The sequence below is a fragment of the Psammomys obesus genome, unplaced genomic scaffold, assembly GCF_907164565.1.
Source record: "Psammomys obesus unplaced genomic scaffold, mPsaObe1.curated_primary_1811, whole genome shotgun sequence".
Lineage (NCBI taxonomy): Eukaryota > Metazoa > Chordata > Mammalia > Rodentia > Muridae > Psammomys > Psammomys obesus.
In genome coordinates, this window is record NW_026596034.1 from 35,234,019 (window position 1) to 35,242,730 (window position 8,712).

Here is an 8,712-nt window from a genome sequence, read left to right on the forward strand (position 1 = left end):
TAAACGGAGAATCCCCGAGGAGAGTGGCCCGGAAGAGAAATCCGGTGCCTACGGGCCGCCGCGAGGGTCACGCTGCGTCGCCTTTCGTGCGAACTCATCCACGGCGCCAGAGAGCTAGCGAGTGGCGACGCCGGTTCTCTCGTAGGGCTGGCTGTGCCAGGTGGAGGAGGGAGGCGCGAGGGTGGAAACAACGGAGTCAGGAGGCCTTTGGGAGCCCGAGGAGGCGCCCTGGACTGGGGGATAGGGCGCCCGGTCCGGACGTGCCCAGCTCCACGCCCTGGTCGCTAGAGCGTCGCTGCGACCCCTTCCTGATGACGGCCCTGAGTTTTGCAGAGCTAGAAACGTATGTTTTATCCTCCCTGGGTCCCCTGGTAAACCTGACACAATTTATTGTACAGTTTGGCCAGGGCAGAGACGTGTTTGGTAGTTAAACTGGCGAACGCAGGTTGTGCTGGAAGATTGAAAAAGGCTCTCGTGACAGCTCAGCTAGCCCGCTGGAGTCTGCACGCCATCTTCGCGGAGTTTCCCATCCCCGTGTCCAGAAACTGCTATTCGAGCCGTACTTTTGGAAGTAAAGGCACATTAGATTAACTTTTACAAAAGTACAGCTTTTAAACTAGGCATGGGAGCACATGTCTATGTCCCAGCACTAGGGAGGCTGAGGCAGGAGGATCCTGAGTTCGAGACCACTCTAACTACAGAGTAAGGCCATCTCGAAAAATGCATCTTTTGTGTTTAAACCTTTATGGTTATATCTTTTTATTTTTATTTTTTTATGTCTGTGGGTGGTTTTTCTGCATATATATCTGTGCACCATATGCATGTAGTGCGTGAGGAGGCCAGAAGAGGGCGTTAGATATCCTGGAACTGGCGGTTAACAGTTTTGAGGGAATCAAACCTGGGTTTTCTGGAGAGGCAACCCAGGCCCTTAACAGACGAGTGGGTTCTATGTTTGTTGTTATGTCTTTGTTGTTATGTCTTGTTCACTATGGTACCAACCTTTCAGTCAGCTCTTGTTGGACCTGCCCTTTGTAGCTATTTCCTCAGTAGGGAACATTTGCTCTTAGAGGGGAAGGGAGGCTCAGGAAACTCACAGCCTTCAGCAGTGTTTTCCCATGCTAGGGTGGACTCTCCAAGCGGTGCTGCCTCAGTCACCCACCCACCTCTAAGCAGCCCCTCACCCATGCACTTGTAAGTAACCCAGTGAACTCATTGGTTTGCCGAAGTGGACATGAATAGAACTTGGGCAGAATAGAAAGACAGGGGCATCAAGAGACATGGGAAAGGAAAGAAGCCCCTCACCCTGGGATCTAGCTGACCTTTCCTGCTGGCTGAGAGTCAAGAAACTTCAGCATGATTGATGAAGCCCACTTTGCCTACTGAGAGTGTGCTTTTCTCAAGACAACTCAAACAGGATGTTAAAAACAGGAAATAAACTGTGCGCACTCATGGCCAGGGTATTTGTGACCTTGAGTATCTAGCCTAGCTAAATAACAAAAGTACCCAATTAAGCAAGAGACCCTGCCTCAAAAGGAATAAAGCAGAGAGTGGTAAAAAGACATTCGGTGATCTCTTAAGAACCTGTAGCCACTAAGTACCCAGGCAGACATGCAGATACACACATACAAATAAAATATAAGTCAGCCTTGGAGCTGGCTAGAGAAATGGCTCAGTAATTAAGAGCACTTGCTCCTTTGCAGAAGACCAAGGTTTGGTTCTCAACATTCATAAAACAGCTCACAAGCATCTGCACTCCAGTTCCAAGGGATTTAAAGCCCTCTTCTTACCTTTGAGAGCCAAGGTGCACGTGCATGCCTTCAAAACACTCATATATGTAAAATTAAAAAAAGACTTTAAAAAAAGTTACCAGCTCATATTTTACTTAACATTTACTTATTTTGAGACAGGATCTCATAGCCCAGGCTAGCTTTGAACTTACCATGAAGCCTGGGGTTCCATCCCCAATACTGTATAAAGTTGGGTATGGTGGTGGTCATGATAGCTCATGCCTGTAATTCCAACACTTGGAAAGTGAATATGGGAGGATCAGAAGCTCAAGGTCATCCTCAGCCCTTTACTAAATTTTAAGCCTTGCTTAATCTTTAAAGCTTGTAAACTACATCTTTTAGGAGTTAACTGAAAGGGCTGTAGGTTCATATGTGTAGCCACTGTGAGGAAGCTAAGTATGACTTTCCTGAGAAGCCCACACTCCTGTCTTGGGATTGTGTATTATCCTTCTCTGTGACTCTCTCAATACCTAATAAACTCACTGACTGTGCTTCTGTCTGGCTCATCCTGGAATTCTTTTTTACAGCCAAGTATCCTAATACTTGTGTTGAAAGCCCTGGGCAGGAAGGGAACTCCTCAGGCTGCTGCTGGCTGTTGGGCTGCGTCTCCCACAGCCGCTCACAGAACCATTTCCTCAGTCTGTCCTTGGTGCACTATCTAGGGGGAACAGGTACTTGTTCATGTCTTTCCAGGAAAAGTCATGCCAACAGCCTGCTATCTTGGTAGTTTTTGACTCCATGACCACTAGCTGGCGGCCAGGCTTTTTTGTATGTGGTGAAAGGAAGGTTTTGTTCCTCTAACATCAAGACTGAATGGCCACTGTAAGTGGAGAGTATTTTCAGAGAGCAATGCTAGAAAGGTCTCTTCCTAAAGAGGCAATATTGGGTTTTATACAGAGGGAAAGGAACACGTGTCAGTGTGCAGTGGGATCAGGGATGAACCTAAAGACAGACACATAAATAGGAAAGCTGAGACAGCTTTGCTTAAGAAATACAAAACTAACTTTTTTGGGAGGGAGAGGGCAGCTGAACTTGTACGTGACAGGTTCATCTGTATGTCTGATGTCTGGACAAGATCATTTTTAACCAGTGATGGTGCTCACTACTGCAGTCCCAACACTTAGGAAACCAAAGCAGGAAGATTGCTGTGAATTTGAGTCTAACCTGTGCTACAGAATGAAACCTTACCTCAAAAAAAAAAAAAAAAAAGCCACAAAATATGTAACAAATTGATAAGAATCCTTGTACTAACAGTGTAAGACAGGGTCACAGAACCAGGGACCCAGAAAGGTGTTGCAGACAGGCTTTTTGCTTTCTCAAGATATCTCAAAGAGATCAGAGCATGTCACCCCCAAATAAACCTCTAACTTCAAGTTTATTTTGAGCTGAAGGCCACTGAAAAGGTTTCTCTGCCTCCGCCACCTCCCTGCCTAATGGCGGTGAGATCATGACTGGCGACTTCACACTTCTTCACTCCGGAGAGGGCAAATGAGCCTCCCATGAATTTCTGAGAACATAATTAAGCTGTTTGGTCTGCTGCCTTTAACCCTAACTCTTTTTTTTTTTTTTTTTTTACCTGCCCTTCTGCAGATGTATTCTTCATTGACAGTGTTAGAGAAACCAACTTAAGTCCTTCTTGGGTTTCCTCCAAGTGTCCAGTGAGGTACATGAAGATAAATGCCTGCCTGTTTTCCTCCAGGCAGTCTGCCTTTGTTTTAGGGCTCCAGCCCAGAACTTAGGAGGAAGGAAAGGGCTTTCTTCCTCTCCTATGTGCCCACCCTTTGAACCCATTCCAGAGTTTTCACAAGAGTATGGAGAGTGGAAGGATCCTCCTCCTGGTCCTGTGAACCACCCTCCATGAGAGCCAGGAACTTCTAAAGTACAAGGGCATGGTGCCTTCTTACAAATGCCAGCTGGAAAGAGATGCAGTTTCTGGGGCAGGCTTCCCCCAACATCTAGGCTCTGTCAACAAATGTTTCCTGGACTTGAACTGAACGTTTTGTTTTTCATTTATTTATTTAGTTTTTTGAAACAGGATTTCTCTTTGTAGCCCTGCCTGTCATGGAACTCACTCTGTAGACCAGGCTAGCCTAGAACTCAGAGATCTACTTGCCTGTAACTCCCAAGTGCTGGGATTCAAGGCATGTGCCACCATCACCCAGCTGTTTTTTCTTGCTAGCCCTGGCTGGACTGAACTTGCTGTGTAAACCTAATGACCTGAGTCTAATCCCTGGGACTCACATGTGGCAGGAGAAAACCAACTCTAGCAGGTTGTTCTCTGACTGCATGAGCCCTGTAAAAAAACATCAGGGCTGAGCTGGAAAGATGGCTCAGCAGGTAAGAGCACCATTTGCTCTTCCAAAGGACAGGGGTTCAATTCCCAGCACCCACATGGCAGCTCACAACTGTCTGTAACGCCAGTTCCAAGGGATCTGATGCTTTCACACTAATGCACATAAAATAAAATTAAATAAATTATTTTTTAAAAATCATCAGGGCTGGTGTGGTGGATGCCTGTACAACAGGATGGAGAGAACAAGAACAAAGATCCATCTCAGAAAACAAAGCCAAACACATCCCATTTTATTTATTTATAATGATGGACCAAATTAACAAAACAGTTCAGTGTGTGTGTGTGTAGGCCAGAGGGACAAACAAACTTGGGTGTCATTCCTCAGCACCCACCCACCTTGTTTTTGTGCCTGGGATCCCAGTATCATTGTTCCCCTGACACTGGGATCCCAGGCATGCCACCACACCTGGCTGTTTTTTAAAAACATGGTTTCCAGCGGTGAGACTCACATCTTCATCCTTATAGAGCAAGCTCTTTACCAACTGAGCCATCTGTCACCTGAGCCTACCTCTCACTACCTCACAAAGCATCTCTGTCTCATTCTCAGGACCGACATTTGATCTGCCAGTCATTTCCCCTCTCTCAGCCAAACAAAGCTTCACAGCAAAAGATTAGACTTGATTGCTAAGGTTTCTTCCTGTTTTGTGACTGTGGTGCATCAATCTCATTGACTTCTCTGAAGGCCATGTGGCTGAGGACTTTTTTCAAAAAGATTTATTTTCATTTATGTGTCTGTGTCTGCATATTGGTATGCACACAAGTGCCGTGCCCCCAGTGGTCAGAAGAAGGTGCCAGATCCTCTAAAGCTGGAATTACAGGCAGCTGTGACCAGCCTGCTGTGGGTGCTGGCAACCAAACCTGAGTCCTCTGCAAAGAGCAACAGGTGCTTTTAACCGCTCTGCAGCCCAGAACCCTGTAATGTTGGCGCTGGCAGGAGTGCCAGGCAGGTTTCCTTCCTATAGGTGACTCTTGTTTATTCCTTAGACAGGAACTGGTCCCCCACAGAGTCCTTTCTCTAGCAAACAGCCCACAGAGGTTCCATTCAACAGTAGAGGGAGGCAGGAGTGAGTGGCCCCCACTGGTCAGCACAGACAGGAATGTCAGTGGTACCCTGTGCTGCCAAGGCAGACTGTTAAAATTTGTTCTCTCTCCAGAGCATGTTAGCAGGAAGGCTCCCAGAATGTGAGCGTGCGCACCCTTGGATCCAGCTTCTGGGGGTGGATGTGCATAAAGACTTCTGTTTGCTTGAATGCTTGCACCTGAGTGTTGACACTAGCACCAGCCACACCCCATGTGCCCGTCAGCATGTTAGTGTGTTGTGCTCACTGCAGAGTGTTAGACAGGCACTAAAGGCAGCTGCTCTCATGAGTGGGTATTTACGGTCTTTAGGATGCACTGATTCTATTGTATAAAACTGTGTTTAAAAAGAGGACCTGAGGGATGTGCGTGCTTATGTAGTCATAGGATCCTATGGGAAAGATGCAAGAAATAAGCCTGAGGCTGAGTGATGGCTCAGTGGGTAAAGGCATATGATGCCAAGCCCAACAGCCTGAATTTCCGTCCCCAGAAACCACATGGTGGAAGGAGAAAACTGATTCCCTTGGGTTGTCCCTCTGATCTCCACACCTTGCTGTGACATACGCATGAACACATATGCACACCTTTTTAAAAAAGGGACTGTGCCTGTAATGTCAATTATATATACCCATGTATGCATATATGTGATTTGGTATCTCTGTAGAATCTAGGGGCTGGAGAGATGGTTCAATGGTTAAGAGCCTTTGCTGCTCTCGAAGAGGACTGGGGTCTGATTCCCACCACCCATATGATGGTTCATAACCATCCATGACACCTGTTCCAAAATATCCACTGCTCTCTCCTGACCTTGAGTATCAGGGCACACATGTGGCACATATAGGCAAACGCTCATAGTCATAAACATTTAAGTTTTGTTTTTGTTTTTGTTTTTAAATCTAGGTTCCCCAAGTGAGAGAAAACACACTGTTTATTCTCCTGCAATTAGTTTAATGCACTTACTGTACTTTTTGCCATTGCATCCATTTCCCTGAAAACAACACGGCTTTGTTCCTTACTGCTGAACAAGTCCACTTGAACCCGCATTCTCGTTAGCCATCCTCTGTCCTTGGACACCCGGCAGTGTTGCTAACAGTGCTGCAGTAAACTCCTGACATGGAGTTGTTTGGGTAATGAGTAGTGTAGCTGGGACTTCCGCAGAGGCTGGGTTACTTCGTTTCCAGCAGTGCATAAGGGCTCCGTTGTCTGCATCCTTGCCAGCATTCCTTACTTGTCTTCTTAATGCTTGCCGTTCTGGCTGGGGTGAGATGGGCTCCCACTGTTCTTCAGGTTTCAGTTTCTCGGGTGGCTAATGAGGCTGGGCATTTTCATCATGTGCCCCCTTTATAGTGTTTTTCTGAACCATGACTACTTTACTGGGAGGGGCATGTAGGATATGGAACCAAGAGCTTTGGCCATGCCAAGCATGAGCTCCACCACTGAGCTTTACCAAGCCCCCTTTTTAAAAATTTATTTATGTGGGCTGCAGAGAGGGCTCAATGGATAAGGTCACCTGCTGTTCTTCCGGAGGACCTGGGTTTGATTCTCAGCACCCACGTGGAGATGCACAACTGTCTGTAACTCCAGTCCAAAGAGATTTTATGGCCTCTCCTGGTCTCCCTGGGCACCAGGCATGCCCACGATACATACACATATATGCAGGCAAGACACCCATACACTTGATAATAAAATTTTAAAAAATCTGTGCATATGTGTTTCTGTAGATCAGAGAAGAACTGGTGAGAGCTGATTCTCTCCTTCCACCACATGGAACCCAGAGACTGAACCCACACCATTTGGCTTGGCGGGTACCACCTTTACTTTCAAGCCGCCTCACTAGTCCAGAGCCGATTTTAAAATGTGTCATCCGATAGAAATAAGCAGCCTGACAGAACAGTTGGCAAAACACTTGAACAGGTCATCTCAGAAGCAACATTCCCAACACATTGCCTGTCACATGTTTTCATTGGTCAGAATGAGACCACGGTGTAGCACTGATTACAGTGCTGCGACGAAAACCCCCAGGTGCAGGAGCACCAGACCTTCTACAGTCTCTGCCCCTAAGTGCCCCACACTTGTCATAAGCTAGACGGCCCTGAAGGACAGGGCAGATAAATAAACCGTTGTACAGTAGGAATACTCTGCAGTCGTACAAATGTAGAGATGGTCTACAGTAATGAGAAGGCACGAGCAACAGCTTGAGTCACATTCATGACGTGACGTGTAGAAGAAGCAGAGTGCCAAGAATGTATATGGCATCCCTGTTAAAAACACGTAAGTGCGGCCTCAGCAAAGCCAAGGCTGTGGTGGCCACATTAAAGGGAAGGTGCATGAAGCGTGTTCTGCCCATGGCCTGGGTGCTGGGACAGAGTGTTCTCTTGATATGAATCCATCTAGGCATTAGGGTTTGTAGCCTCCTTAAGCAAATGCTGGCGGGACAGCCCCCAAAGACAGCCCCCTGGGGAAGCAGAGCTGTGTTCTGGAAAGCTGCCTTGGGTTGTTTGACATTTTCTGCTGAGTTGGTGGGAGTGAATTTATCAACAGCCAGATTAGGAAGGCCCGATGACTGAAACTCCACACCCCATAGTGTTGAGCAAGGCCCCGGAAGTCAAAACCCAAAGTGGGGCAATGTGTTCCTCAAATCTTTTGTTCTGGGCACTTTGCCTCTTCTGTGGGCAGAGCCTGCTTGGGGCAGCCATCTTGGTGCTAGGTAAGACAGATGCTTGGTGGTATGCGTACTTAGAAGGTGAGGTACTTAGGAGGGCAGGTGTCTGGTATCACTGTGCATGCTTGGGGCTGGGGATGGCTGATCACTGAAAGCTGAGCCTATCCACTCTTCCCTTTGTGCCCCACTAACTGTCATGTCCCTTAAGACTGAAGTGCTTTCCTGCCTAGCCACCTGTAGAATTACTCCCCCTGTCCCATATTCCACCCCCTTTCAACCTGTCATCTCTGGTCAGCCCCATCTTTCACTCATTTCCCTGGTTGTTCTCCTCCCCCTTATGGAAGCCTTACAGAGTAGAGACATATTGAAACCTTGACAAGCGCTCTGTCCTCGATACCCATTGCTCCCCCTCTTCCAGCAAGAGTACCCCTGTTTCCTGGAAATCACCTTCTTCTTGCATGAGTCAGCCTGATGGGGCTAGCCCATACCACTCTTCAGATTTGTCCAAACTAGTTATTCAGCTGAGCTGTCCTCAGACAGGCTCTAAGGACAGTGGCTAGTTCCCACCAAATTCTGAGATTTTTCTGGAAGAATCAAAGAGAAAGCCCCCTTATCCCACTGGGCTGGAAGGTGAGACAGTATAATCCTGGAGCTGCTTGAGGCCATTCTGTGAAAAGATCTTAAATCTGAGAAAGAAGTCGATTTAGGCAGTGTCTGGTTAGGGTTTCTATTGCTGTGAGTAACACCTCGACCAAAAGCAACTGCACTTCCACATCACAGTCCATAACTGAAGAAAGTCAGGCCAGGAACCTGGAGGCAGGAACTGAAGCAGA